The 12932-nt window shown below is 48.1% G+C and overlaps 3 non-coding genes and 1 pseudogene across 3 annotated transcripts; all 4 read left to right on the top strand.

Moving 5' to 3' along the window:
• Nucleotides 1-2359: 2359 nt before the first annotated feature.
• On the top strand, nt 2360-2576 carry LOC141196352 (U2 spliceosomal RNA; annotated as a pseudogene).
• A 2410-nt stretch (nt 2577-4986) lies between these two features.
• LOC141196404 (U2 spliceosomal RNA) lies at nt 4987-5176 on the top strand. The gene has a single exon (XR_012268930.1). It is a non-coding gene; the product is annotated as a U2 spliceosomal RNA (small nuclear RNA).
• A 1109-nt stretch (nt 5177-6285) lies between these two features.
• LOC141194705 (U2 spliceosomal RNA) lies at nt 6286-6476 on the top strand. Its single transcript, XR_012267326.1, has one exon. It is a non-coding gene; the product is annotated as a U2 spliceosomal RNA (small nuclear RNA).
• A 1111-nt stretch (nt 6477-7587) lies between these two features.
• Nucleotides 7588-7778, top strand: LOC141196120 (U2 spliceosomal RNA). The gene has a single exon (XR_012268686.1). It is a non-coding gene; the product is annotated as a U2 spliceosomal RNA (small nuclear RNA).
• Nucleotides 7779-12932: the final 5154 nt, after the last annotated feature.

Here is a 12932-nt window from a genome sequence, read left to right as displayed (position 1 = left end):
GTGTGAGTGGGGAGGATGTAATGAAGGAAGTGGTCACGTTTTATGCTGAGTTGTTTGGCAGGAAGTGGGTGGATGAGAGTTTGAAAGAAGAAGTGCTTAAGACTTTGGATTGTAAGGTGGATAAGGATGGATGTTCTGGTCTATGTGAGGCAGTGATTGAGGAGGAAGTTAAGAAAGCGGTGTTTGGTGCAAGGAAAAATGTGACGCCTGGGAAGGATGGTTTGCCTGTGGAGCTATATGTTATGATGTGGGAAGTGATGGGTATGGATTTAGTGGAAGTGTGTCAGTTTATGTGGGAGAATGGGATGCTTGCGGGTTCAATGAAGGAGGGAGTGGTGGTCTTAATCCATAAGAAAGGGGATAAAAGGTGTTTGAGTAATTGGAGGCCAATTACGCTTCTGAACGCCGATTACAAGGTATTCAGTAAAATTTTGGCGTGTCGGATGCGTGTGGTTGTAGCTGATGTGATTGGTAAAGATCAAGTGTTTGCAGTGCCTGGTAGATGTATGACGGATAATCTGTGTCTTTTAAGAGATGTGTTGTGGGATTGTAAAGTAAGAAAGCAGAAGTGTATGGTGATGGCTGTTGACTTTGAAAAGGCGTTTGATCGCGTGTCTCATGTGTTTCTATTTGAGGTTTTGCGTAGAATGGGTTTTCCGGAGAAATTTGTGCGTGCCGTGAGAGGATTGTATGGGGAGGTGGTGAGTGAATTTCTGGTGAATGGGTTTTTGAGTGAGAAAGTGTGTATTAGGTCTGGTGTGAGGCAAGGTTGTCCCATGTCACCGGTATTATTTGTGTGTGTGATTGAGCCACTGCTGTGTATGACTCGGAAAGAGAAAGTGGTGCGTGGTTTGTTAGTGCCAGGGAGTGGTGGAATGACTGTGAAAGTCTTAGGATATATGGATGATGTAGTAGTGGTGAGTGAGAGTGTGGCCTCTATGGAGAGAGTAAAATTGTTGTTGAATTTTTTTTGTGGCGCGTCAGCGTTTCGTGTGAATTGGAACAAATGCATGTTTAAATGTTTTGGTGACAATAGGATTAAGATGGATGGTGTGGCTGGTGTGGATGGTGCAATTAAAGTGTTGGGAGTTTTTTTTAATGATGATTTGAAAGGTTATGAGAGTTGGGATGAATGTGGTGAGCGGATTGTGCGGAAGATGAATTTTTGGAAGTTACGTTCTTTGTCTTTGGTAGGGAAGGTTCTTATTATTAAGGCTGTTATTCTCCCTATTTTGCTTTATGTTTCTTGTATTTTTCCAGTGCCCTATAGGAAAATTAAAAAAGTGGAGAAACTAATTTTTGTGTTTTTTTGGGGCAGTAGGATGGAAAGACTTAAGAGAGAGATTTTGTTTAAGCAATATTTGTATGGGGGACTAAAGTTTCCGAATATTGAAGTGTTTCTAACATTGCATTTTATTAAGACTACGGTCATTTTGATTGGGAAGAATAATAAAGGGGCATTTATGTGTAAGTATTTGGCTGGATGGATGCTGTATGGTCTGAATTGGGTGAAGCGTGATAAGAATGTGCCTGTTGCGTTTAAGTGTCCTGAGTGGTATGGTTTGATTGAGAAGTTTGTGAGGAAGAATGATTTGTTAGCAGTTGCAATGAAAGACTTTACGTTTGTTAAGAAGGTGATGGGGAAGATGTGTGTGAATGAGTGTGAGAGTAATGTGGTGGGATTGCGTTCTATGGAAGTTGCGCGGGTATGGAAGAAGTTAAGCATTCAAGGTGTGTCGAATAGACAGCGAGATATAGTTTGGATGGGCCTTCATAATATTTTGCCAGTGAGGGATTTTCAGAAGAAAAGAGATCTCATAAGATCTGCAGTATATCCAAGGGATGGTTGTGGAGCGAATGAGACGGTGAGGCACCTTATGTGGGATTGTAATTTTGCGTATGATGTGTGGAAAGGTGTGGGTGGACTGTGTAAAGGGATTGCTGGTGTGAAGTTTATTGATTGGAGAGTGGCTATGTTTGGTTTTGGTGCTAGTCGTCGTGGCCAAGAAAGGATGATGTGGTTTATTATGGTGTGTGTGCAGGAGAGCTTGTGGGATGTGAGAAATTTGTGTGTGTTTAAAAAGGTAAATTTAACAGTAAATGATTGTATTAGGTTGATCTTAGCAAAACTATATGTAATCTATTTGTGGGATACAAGAGAAGGTGGTGGTGGTGGAACAGATTCTGAAGGTGTGTGGAAATACCTTAAGTGGCAGGATATGGTTAAATACCGTTGATATTTTTTCTGGAAATGTCTCTGGCATAGGATTACTTGTTTGTATTTTTGTTGAATAATACTTTAATAAAGAAACCACAATGATGTTTATGAAGTGGCAGTATAACTTATGACGAAGTCTGGTTAACTGTTTGCTTATATCTAAACCTGAGTGGTTAAAAAAAAAAAAAAAAAAAAAAAAAAAAAATCTGTTCTTATCAGTTTAATATCTGATACGTCCCCTATCTGGGGACCATATATTAAATGGATTTTTAGAACAGGGAGATGGAAAAAGAGCTTGCTCTGTCCACTCCACGCATTGACCTGGTATTGCAGTATCTCCAGGACCGGTGCACCCCTTCTTTAATGCAGTTTCTAAAATCAGAAAGAATTGAATTCAATGCTTTTTGTTCATTTTGCTTGTTTGTCGGATTTTGGGATGGACTCTTTGGCTTTGCTTTTCTTCTCCTCATTGGATTTTTCATGTTCAAAGTTGCAGAAGCCAGATTACAAGCTCATTTTGGTTCAACTTCAGCAACTGTGCATTGCATTGCCATGTAATGTAACGCAATGCTATCTTTCTAGCTCTCCCTCTTTACTTCCTTTTGGATAAACAGACATATTAGGCAAGCATTTTGGAGCTTTCACCTAAATAACTACAGGTGGTGAGATAAGCTGCACAATATAATTGACCTTTCAGTATATTGTTGCACACACACCATCTATTTAGCAAATGCCCTTGTTATCAACAGCAGCCTTTTAAACTCACCTGAGCTAACAGGTATGTGCGCTGGTTACTCTGCTGCGCTTAAAATTTCCTTTTTGGTTTGCTACAATGCCTTTTCTGAAACGTTGTCTCCCTCTGCTGGAACACTGACTTCTTTCAATTAATGCCTGCAGACTATAAAAGAGAACCCAACCCAAAAAGTTTGGTTGATTAGTCTGTGGCATTCTGTTAAACTGTTGCTTATGGCGGTCTCTATGAGCTTCTCAGCGACATTCAGCCAGCCAGGTATCCTGCCTGCAGTAGATGGAATGTGGCAATGGAACGCTGGCTGCGCGTGTCATAATAGGCTCTGAGCCTTTATATACCTGCGCTCAGCAGCAGCCACCTTCAGTCTGCTGCTGGACAGCCAGCAGCAGCAGGAGAGGTAAGTAATCAGCAGCCCTCCTGCTAAGGGTAGACAGCTGCTCGTTCCACCCCACCCCCCGCCTTAATTGGTTCTCCTCCCTTCCAATGGTGTTGAGGCGGGTGGGAACAGCAGGGGGTGAGGGTGCTGTGTTTAAAGAGGTGGAGTTATGCAGATCTAAAACGCGTGGATTGCAGCAGCAGCAAGCCGAAAAGTGCAGGCATGTAAGGGATCTAGAGGTTGACAACATGTCTTCTTAACGGGAGTCCAGGAGCTCATCTCCACAAATGGACTCTTCAGGATCCTTGGGTGGCTCCGTAGTTCGAAACCAATTCTGGTTATCGCTTCTCGGCCTTTTGGCTAAGATCAAGTGCAGTGATCTAGCGGTTTCTGCCTTGGTCTTGGCTGGGAGGCGCTTGGGGTACCCGGCTCCTTGGCCTGGGGGGATCGCTACACTTATCGGTGGAGCTAAACCCCCCTGCTGCTATTAGGGAGTCGGATTAGTCCCTGGGCAACGAGAGGCGATCACCTTGTCACCACACATAGCTGTGGTGGCAACATTTGGAGGATTAAAGGGAAAAAACGGAAGGAAAACGGATCGTTGAGATGGAGTTTTGGAAAAAGAAGAGATGCTTACGTTTTTTTGTGAAACGGGAGACGGAAGAAACTTTTTTGGAAGAAAAATGGATTCTGGAAATTTTGAGGAAATATGAAGTTTTGGAGAAGGATATCTACTGTATGCAAGAAATAAAGCAAGGTAAAGTTTGTGATGTGACTCTAGTTTCTGAGGAAAAGTGCATTCATTTTTTCAAAGGCTGGAGTGAAGAGGATTCTGGGAAAATTGGAGTAAGTGCATCATTCATGGGGAAACCGAAGAGTGTGATAATTTACATGGACAATCCGTTTGTGGAAATAGAGGAGATAATGGTTTTTTTGGAATCTAAATGTAAGATGGTAAAGTTTCAGAAATTATACAGGAACAAAGTTGGTATTTGGAACGGAAAGAGACGTTTTTTGGTGTGGACAACAGGAGAAGAAAATTTGCATAATGGGAGGATTATGGTAAACGGGAGTTCTGGGTATTGTTACATGGAAAGCAGCAAAGGAACTTTTGAAAAGAACTTTGGAGGACAAAAGGAAGATATTGGTGATAAAATGAAGAAGGAAGTTGATGCGATAATTATAGAGGAGAATAAGCAGGGAAAAGAAGTTGAAAGTTTAAAGGTGAAATTGAAGAAAAAGGTAACGGTACAGGAAAATTGTGGATCAAGGAAAGTATCTGGTGAAAAGAAAGAAGTAAAAGAGGAAAAGGGTAAAGTGTTGGAGAAGGTGGTGACTTTCAGAGATGATGAGGAAGAGTATGATTGGGAACAGATGCGGTTAGAGCATGAGGAGGAAGAAAAGAAGTTAAGGGGTTTTGTTGGGAGGAAAGTAAAAGAGAAAAAGGGGATATTTAGTTTGGGAAACCGGGTGAAGTAATGTCAGTTGTGATTTGTTTGGAAACTGTTGAAACTGCAAACGAATTGTTATGTTTAACTTTATATATATTAATTCAAATGAAAAAATATAAATATAATATCTAAACACGATGATGGAACTAAAATCTTGAGTTTGGTGATATATGATTTAAGATTATAAAACTTAATTTCTGAGTGTTTGGAAAAAAAAAAAAAAAAAATCTGTTCTTATCAGTTTAATATCTCATACGTCCCCTATCTGGGGACCATATATTAAATGGATTTTTAGAACAGGGAGATGGAAAAAGAGCTTGCTCTGTCCACTCCACGCATTGACCTGGTATTGCAGTATCTCCAGGACCGGTGCACCCCTTCTTTAATGCAGTTTCTAAAATCAGAAAGTATTGAATTCAATGTTTTTTGTTCATTTTGCTTGTTTGTCGAATTTTGGGATGGACTCTTTGGCTTTGCTTTTCTTCTCCTCATTGGATTTTTCATGTTCAAAGTTGCAGAAGCCAGATGACAAGCTCATTTTGGTTCAACTTCAGCAACTGTGCATTGCATTGCCATGTAATGTAACGCAATGCTATCTTTCTAGCTCTCCCTCTTTACTTCCTTTTGGATAAACAGACATATTAGGCAAGCATTTTGGAGCTTTCACCTAAATAACTACAGGTGGTGAGATAAGCTGCACAATATAATTGACCTTTCAGTATATTGTTGCACACACACCATCTATTTAGCAAATGCCCTTGTTATCAACAGCAGCCTTTTAAACTCACCTGAGCTAACAGGTATGTGCGCTGGTTACTCTGCTGCGCTTAAAATTTCTTTTTTGGTTTGCTACAATGCCTTTTCTGAAACGTTGTCTCCCTCTGCTGGAACACTGACTTCTTTCAATTAATGCCTGCAGACTATAAAAGAGAACCCAACCCAAAAAGTTTGGTTGATTAGTCTGTGGCATTCTGTTAAACTGTTGCTTATGGCGGTCTCTGTGAGCTTCTCAGCGACATTCAGCCAGCCAGGTATCCTGCCTGCAGTAGATGGAATGTGGCAATGGAACGCTGGCTGCGCGTGTCATAATAGGCTCTGAGCCTTTATATACCTGCGCACAGCAGCAGCCACCTTCAGTCTGCTGCTGGACAGCCAGCAGCAGCAGGAGAGGTAAGTAATCAGCAGCCCTCCTGCTAAGGGTAGACAGCTGCTCGTTCCACCCCACCCCCCGCCTTAATTGGTTCTCCTCCCTTCCAACGGTGTTGAGGCGGGTGGGAACAGCAGGGGGTGAGGGTGCTGTGTTTAAAGAGGTGGAGTTATGCAGATCTAAAACGCGTGGATTGCAGCAGCAGCAAGCCGAAAAGTGCAGGCATGTAAGGGATCTAGAGGTTGACAACATGTCTTCTTAACGGGAGTCCAGGAGCTCATCTCCACAAATGGACTCTTCAGGATCCTTGGGTGGCTCCGTAGTTCGAAACCAATTCTGGTTATCGCTTCTCGGCCTTTTGGCTAAGATCAAGTGTAGTATCTGTTCTTATCAGTTTAATATCTGATACGTCCCCTATCTGGGGACCATATATTAAATGGATTTTTAGAACAGGGAGATGGAAAAAGAGCTTGCTCTGTCCACTCCACGCATTGACCTGGTATTGCAGTATCTCCAGGACCGGTGCACCCCTTCTTTAATGCAGTTTCTAAAATCAGAAAGTATTGAATTCAATGTTTTTTGTTCATTTTGCTTGTTTGTCGGATTTTGGGATGGACTCTTTGGCTTTGCTTTTCTTCTCCTCATTGGATTTTTCATGTTCAAAGTTGCAGAAGCCAGATGACAAGCTCATTTTGGTTCAACTTCAGCAACTGTGCATTGCATTGCCATGTAATGTAACGCAATGCTATCTTTCTAGCTCTCCCTCTTTACTTCCTTTTGGATAAACAGACATATTAGGCAAGCATTTTGGAGCTTTCACCTAAATAACTACAGGTGGTGAGATAAGCTGCACAATATAATTGACTTTTCAGTATATTGTTGCACACACACCATCTATTTAGCAAATGCCCTTGTTATCAACAGCAGCCTTTTAAACTCACCTGAGCTAACAGGTATGTGCGCTGGTTACTCTGCTGCGCTTAAAATTTCTTTTTTGGTTTGCTACAATGCCTTTTGTGAAACGTTGTCTCCCTCTGCTGGAACACTGACTTCTTTCATTTAATGCCTGCAGACTATAAAAGAGAAACCAACCCAAAAAGTTTGGTTGATTAGTCTGTGGCATTCTTTTAAACTGTTGCTTATGGCGGTCTCTGTGAGCTTCTCAGTGACATTCAGCCATCCAGGTATCCCGCCTGCAGTAGATGGAATGTGGCAAAGGAACGCTGGCTGCGCGAGTCATAATAGGCTCTGAGCCTTTATATACCTGCGCACAGCAGCAGCCACCTTCAGTCTGCTGCTGGACAGCCAGCAGCAGCAGTAGGAAAGGTAAGTAATCAGCAACCCTCCTGCTAAGGGTAGACAGCTGCTCGTTCCACCCCCCCCCCACCTTAATTGGTTCTCCTCCCTTCCAACGGTGTTGAGGCGGGTGGGAACAGCCGGGGGTGAGGGTGCTGTGCTAAAAGAGGTGGAGTTATGCAGATCTAAAACGCGTGGATTGCAGCAGCAGCAAGCCGAAAAGTGCAGGCATGTGAGGGATCTAGAGGTTGACAGCATGTCTTCTTAACGGGAGTCCAGGTGGCCATCTCCACAAATGGACTTTTCAGGATCCTTGGGTGGCACCGTAGTCCGAAACCAATTCTGGTTATCGCTTCTCGGCCTTTTGGCTAAGATCAAGTGTAGTATCTTTTCTTATCAGTTTAATATCTGATACGTCCCCTATCTGGGGACCATATATTAAATGGATTTTTAGAACAGGGAGATGGAAAAAGAGCTTGCTCTGTCCACTCCACGCATTGACCTGGTATTGCAGTATCTCCAGGACCGGTGCACCCCTTCTTTAATGCAGTTTCTGAAATCAGAAAGAATTGAATTCAATGCTTTTTGTTCATTTTGCTTGTTTGTCGGATTTTGGGATGGACTCTTTGGCTTTGCTTTTCTTCTCCTCATTGGATTTTTCATGTTAAAAGTTGCAGATGCCAGATGACAAGCTCATTTTGGTTCAACTTCAGCAACTGTGCATTGCATTGCCATGTAATGTAATGCAATGCTATCTATCTAGCTCTCCCTCTTTACTTCCTTTTGGATAAACAGACATATTAGGCAAGCATTTTGGAGCTTTCACCTAAATAACTACAGGTGGTGAGATAAGCTGCACAATATAATTGACCTTTCAGTATATTGTTGCACACACACCATCTATTTAGCAAATGCCCTTGTTATCAACAGCAGCCTTTTAAACTCACCTGAGCTAACAGGTATGTGCGCTGGTTACTCTGCTGCGCTTAAAATTTCCTTTTTGGTTTGCTACAATGCCTTTTCTGAAACGTTGTCTCCCTCTGCTGGAACACTGACTTCTTTCAATTAATGCCTGCAGACTATAAAAGAGAACCCAACCCAAAAAGTTTGGTTGATTAGTCTGTGGCATTCTGTTAAACTGTTGCTTATGGCGGTCTCTATGAGCTTCTCAGCGACATTCAGCCAGCCAGGTATCCTGCCTGCAGTAGATGGAATGTGGCAATGGAACGCTGGCTGCGCGTGTCATAATAGGCTCTGAGCCTTTATATACCTGCGCTCAGCAGCAGCCACCTTCAGTCTGCTGCTGGACAGCCAGCAGCAGCAGGAGAGGTAAGTAATCAGCAGCCCTCCTGCTAAGGGTAGACAGCTGCTCGTTCCACCCCACCCCCCGCCTTAATTGGTTCTCCTCCCTTCCAATGGTGTTGAGGCGGGTGGGAACAGCAGGGGGTGAGGGTGCTGTGTTTAAAGAAGTGGAGTTATGCAGATCTAAAACGCGTGGATTGCAGCAGCAGCAAGCCGAAAAGTGCAGGCATGTAAGGGATCTAGAGGTTGACAACATGTCTTCTTAACGGGAGTCCAGGAGCTCATCTCCACAAATGGACTCTTCAGGATCCTTGGGTGGCTCCGTAGTTCGAAACCAATTCTGGTTATCGCTTCTCGGCCTTTTGGCTAAGATCAAGTGCAGTGATCTAGCGGTTTCTGCCTTGGTCTTGGCTGGGAGGCGCTTGGGGTACCCGGCTCCTTGGCCTGGGGGGATCGCTACACTTATCGGTGGAGCTAAACCCCCCTGCTGCTATTAGGGAGTCGGATTAGTCCCTGGGCAACGAGAGGCGATCACCTTGTCACCACACATAGCTGTGGTGGCAATGTAGCACCCTGAGGATCCGGCTGCTACAGGAGTATTGCACCTCAACCCAGAGGTGTGATATTCCACTCCCGGGTAAGGATGGAGAGTGGAACTGAGCTCAGTTAGACTGCATGCACTACATACATCCCATTTCCGGGGAGCAGGCCAACGGCACTCCCACTTAGAAATGTGCAGGTGCGACTGAGCCTGTTCCTGGCTGGAGTGGGAGGGGGGAGGAACATCCCATGTAGTGTAGGGGCAGATAGGGGGAGCAGCCTGGGTAAAGTTAGGAGCTCATTGGGTGCTGGTCACCTGAGCTCACACATAGAGGGTGTATATAAGGAGGGCACCAACTAGAATCAGGGTCAGACGCAGAGGAGCCTGTCAGACGCAGAGAGTCAGTCAGTGCAGAGGACAAGTCAGCAGGAGAGGAGGAGCGGAAGCTGGCAGAGGAGCAGACCTGAGCCTGAAGAGAGAGAGAGTGGAGTGCAGAAAGACCCAGAGGGGGGACAAAGAAGGGACCCAAGAACCCAAATAAGAACACCGGGTGAGGAGTCAGCAGAAGGGTACCGGAACCCAAGCTGGTGGGGGTAAAGACATTCCCCAGCCAGAGACCGGAGACCGTGGGCAGAGTCTGTCACGGTCACCCACTACATTCACCCTGAAGGCACACCACATGGAGGGTCAGGGAACCTGAGGCCAAAGGTTGCCCAACAGAAGGCCCGAGGGAGCTGGATTTAGGTGAATCACTGGTGGGGACGGCTGAAGTAAGGACAGAGGGAGAGCTCAGGGCCACGCTCCGGACTTGTTTGGGGGTTGGCCGGATCCAGGACCTGGTGGACGCAGCACGGCTCGGGAGGTCACTTGGAGCTAGAGTGACCAGGAACATCTGCAGTAAGTAAAGACCCTTAACTGCACTACCCGAGTCTGTCATCATTACCGGCTGCACCGCACCACCACAACCCCCATCCTCTGCGCCTGTCCCCTCTGAGGCTATACCCCTCCCGTTGGGGGTTATCCCACCAAGCTGCGCATCCACCATCAGCCTCAGCGGACCCTGCTGCAGCGGCGGCCACAGTGACCGCATCACAACGGGTGGCGTAGTCGACACAACGAACTTTAATAACATCAGTAAAGACTGCCACATAACCCTGAGCTTGACGCCCTGGGCACGGGACCGGGTCACAGCCGCTCGGAGACTACAACCCCCCCCCCCATCTGATCCGGTGCCGGGTATTCCCCTCAAAAAGGAATATGTCCCAGGGGGCGCGTCAACTTTGGCGTAGTCGGCAGGATTACGTGCCCGCAACACCCGGGTACTGCGTGCCTGAAGAAAAGTGCAAGTTTACCTCAGAAAGAAGACTCCTGCCGGTTCCGGAGGGTCCACGCCATCGGACTCCATCACCAGTCGTTTCCCGCCGATTGTCCGCCATTTCCAGCTTGTTCCCGCCATCTGCAGAGTTTCCCGCCACTGGGCGACGCTTCCCGCCAAAACCGCAGATTTCCCGCCTTGGAAGAGCAGCGGACGCCATTATGGGCGTGCCAAAGGAGGGCAGGAGGCCGCCTCCCATCGTGGGCCGGGACAGAAAATGGCGCCAAAAGTGGAAACCGCCCCCACCAACAGAGACTGTGATGCTGGAGGTGTCTGTCAGCGTGAAAGAACTACCCCTGGAGCTGACAGTCACCGAGTTGCCCCGGGACCGCCCTCGAAGTGGGAGGAGACGGAAGAAAAGAGCAAAGATGGGTGTCGCTTGGAGCAGTCTAGAACGAGCGCACCCGGAGGCAAGGTGTCCAGAGCGAGAGCACCCGGAGTCGAGGAGAGGAAGAGTAGACCCGGGAATGGAGCGGCAGCAGAGCAGCACCGGCCCGCTGGCCAGGAGCCTGCAAAAGGAAGAAGGAGGAGAGCAGAGCAGCACCGGCCCGCTGGCCAGGAGCCTGCCGGAAGCAGAGCAGAGCAGCACCGACCCGATGGTCAGGAGCCTGCTGGAGTCAACAACCCCGCTAGGCTTAGCGGAGATCCTGGCGCAGCTTCCCCGAGATCGGGAGTGCGCGCGGAGTGCCCTGGAGGGCCTCGCGGGAAGGATGGCCCGAGTGCAGAGGGAGATCCTGGCGGAGTGGGGCCGGGAGATGGCCCAGCAAGCTGGAATCCGTCCACGGAACCCGCTCCCTTGGAAGAAGACACCGACTACCTCTGCGGATGACGCGGGAGGACCCAAGGCCGGAGACGGCGCAGAAGAGGGAGCGAGACGTATGGCAGCAGGTAAGGGGGACGCCTATACCCCATACCGGAAGACCACCCACCTGCCCCAGCTCCCCGTCGCAGAGCCCGAAAGTCCCCCTGCCGTACCCGAGACCGCCATGACACCGCCACCGACTAGGCCACGACCGGAAGCCGCCGACGCGACCCCAGTGACGTCACGCGTCGTGACCCGGAGCGTGGCGCAGGAAGAAGAGCCTCCGGCCTGGTCACAGGGCCTAGCGTTTCCGGGCGCCGCATCCAAAGCAGAGCCATCTACCTCCGCGGAGCCTCCGGCCTGGTCGCAAGGCCAGGTAACCCAGGGCGCCGCCGTCCTAACGGTGCCCTTCACCTTCCAGGTGCCCCAGGCCTGGCCGCAAGGCCTGGGCAACCCGGGCGCCATCACCACCGCGCCCGCGCCCGCAATACCAAGGGTGCCACACCTGGGGGAGGACCTCTTCGGCCAGCTCACATGGCCGGACGGGCGGCCCTTCATCTGGCCCGAAGGGTACCCTGAGCTAGAGCGGCAGCAAAGACTAGGGCCCTTGTGTGAGCCCCTGATCCCGGCTCCAAAGCCCGTGACTCGGGTCTCGCCTCCACTCGAGGAAGCCCAGTTCGTGTGGGACCCCACGGGAGAAGATTTGATGGGGTTCACCGGAGAGACCCGGGCAGCTGCAGCAGAGCATACCGAGTGTTGCCGTCAACAGCTGGCAGAGTTCAAGAGAGAGCGGGAGGAGAGGCGGGCCAGAGAGCAATGGGCCCGGACCCGCAGCGCGGAGCAAAAGAGTCGGACCAGAAGGGACCCCTATGCAGCAGATCGTCCCCGTACCATCGGGACGGTAATAAAGTTTAATGCGCAGCATGGGTGGGGCTTCATAAAGGACCGGAACACCATGGGTGACGTCTTCGTTACCCGACGGGATGTCGAGTCTCACCTGCCAGAGGGTCACAAAGGCCGTGACCTCTACGTCGGTGACGAGGTAACGTTCACCCGGCACAAGTGTGCCAAGGGACCTTACGCCCTCCACGTGCATCGCCTGACAGAGGAGGAGCTGCGGTGTAGGGAGGAAGAGCCAGAAGACCCGGACGGGTTCAAGGCTAGGAGGTACTACGATTAAGAACAGTAGTAAAGAAAAACTGTATATAGTTACCCGTCGGGGTACCCAAGTAGCCGTAACTACTGAGAAGTTTAGTCCCCGTTGGGACCAGTGAACAGTTTAACCCGTGTGTCCCTTACCCAAACCAGGCTGAGGACTGTGAGCAGCCATCCCTTTCCCTTACCTGGCCGGGGACTGAGAACGGCCAAATTCCCCTGTAAATAGTTGCGCTTCCTAAGGCGCCCCCTACTGGTTTTATAAGGAACTGCTTTTCAAAAGACTGTCGCACTTTACCTGGTCACGAGTTGCACGGTGACCGGATGAGAAGAGAGAAAGAGACGACGAGAATGTTATATATATATATATTTATCTAGTATTTTATATGTTTTATATGGTTATTATGAAAAAAATGTATGTTTTTGTGGTGTTTTTGTCTTACAGCCCGAGGACGTGCTGTGGTTTACCAGGGGGGAATGTAGCACCCTGAGGATCCGGCTGCTACAGGAGTATTGCA

This window comes from Phyllobates terribilis, unplaced genomic scaffold, assembly GCF_046119375.1.
Source record: "Phyllobates terribilis strain yellow unplaced genomic scaffold, ASM4611937v1 Scaffold_74__1_contigs__length_7073193, whole genome shotgun sequence".
Taxonomy (NCBI): domain Eukaryota; kingdom Metazoa; phylum Chordata; class Amphibia; order Anura; family Dendrobatidae; genus Phyllobates; species Phyllobates terribilis.
This window is presented reverse-complemented; position numbering and strand designations above follow the sequence as displayed.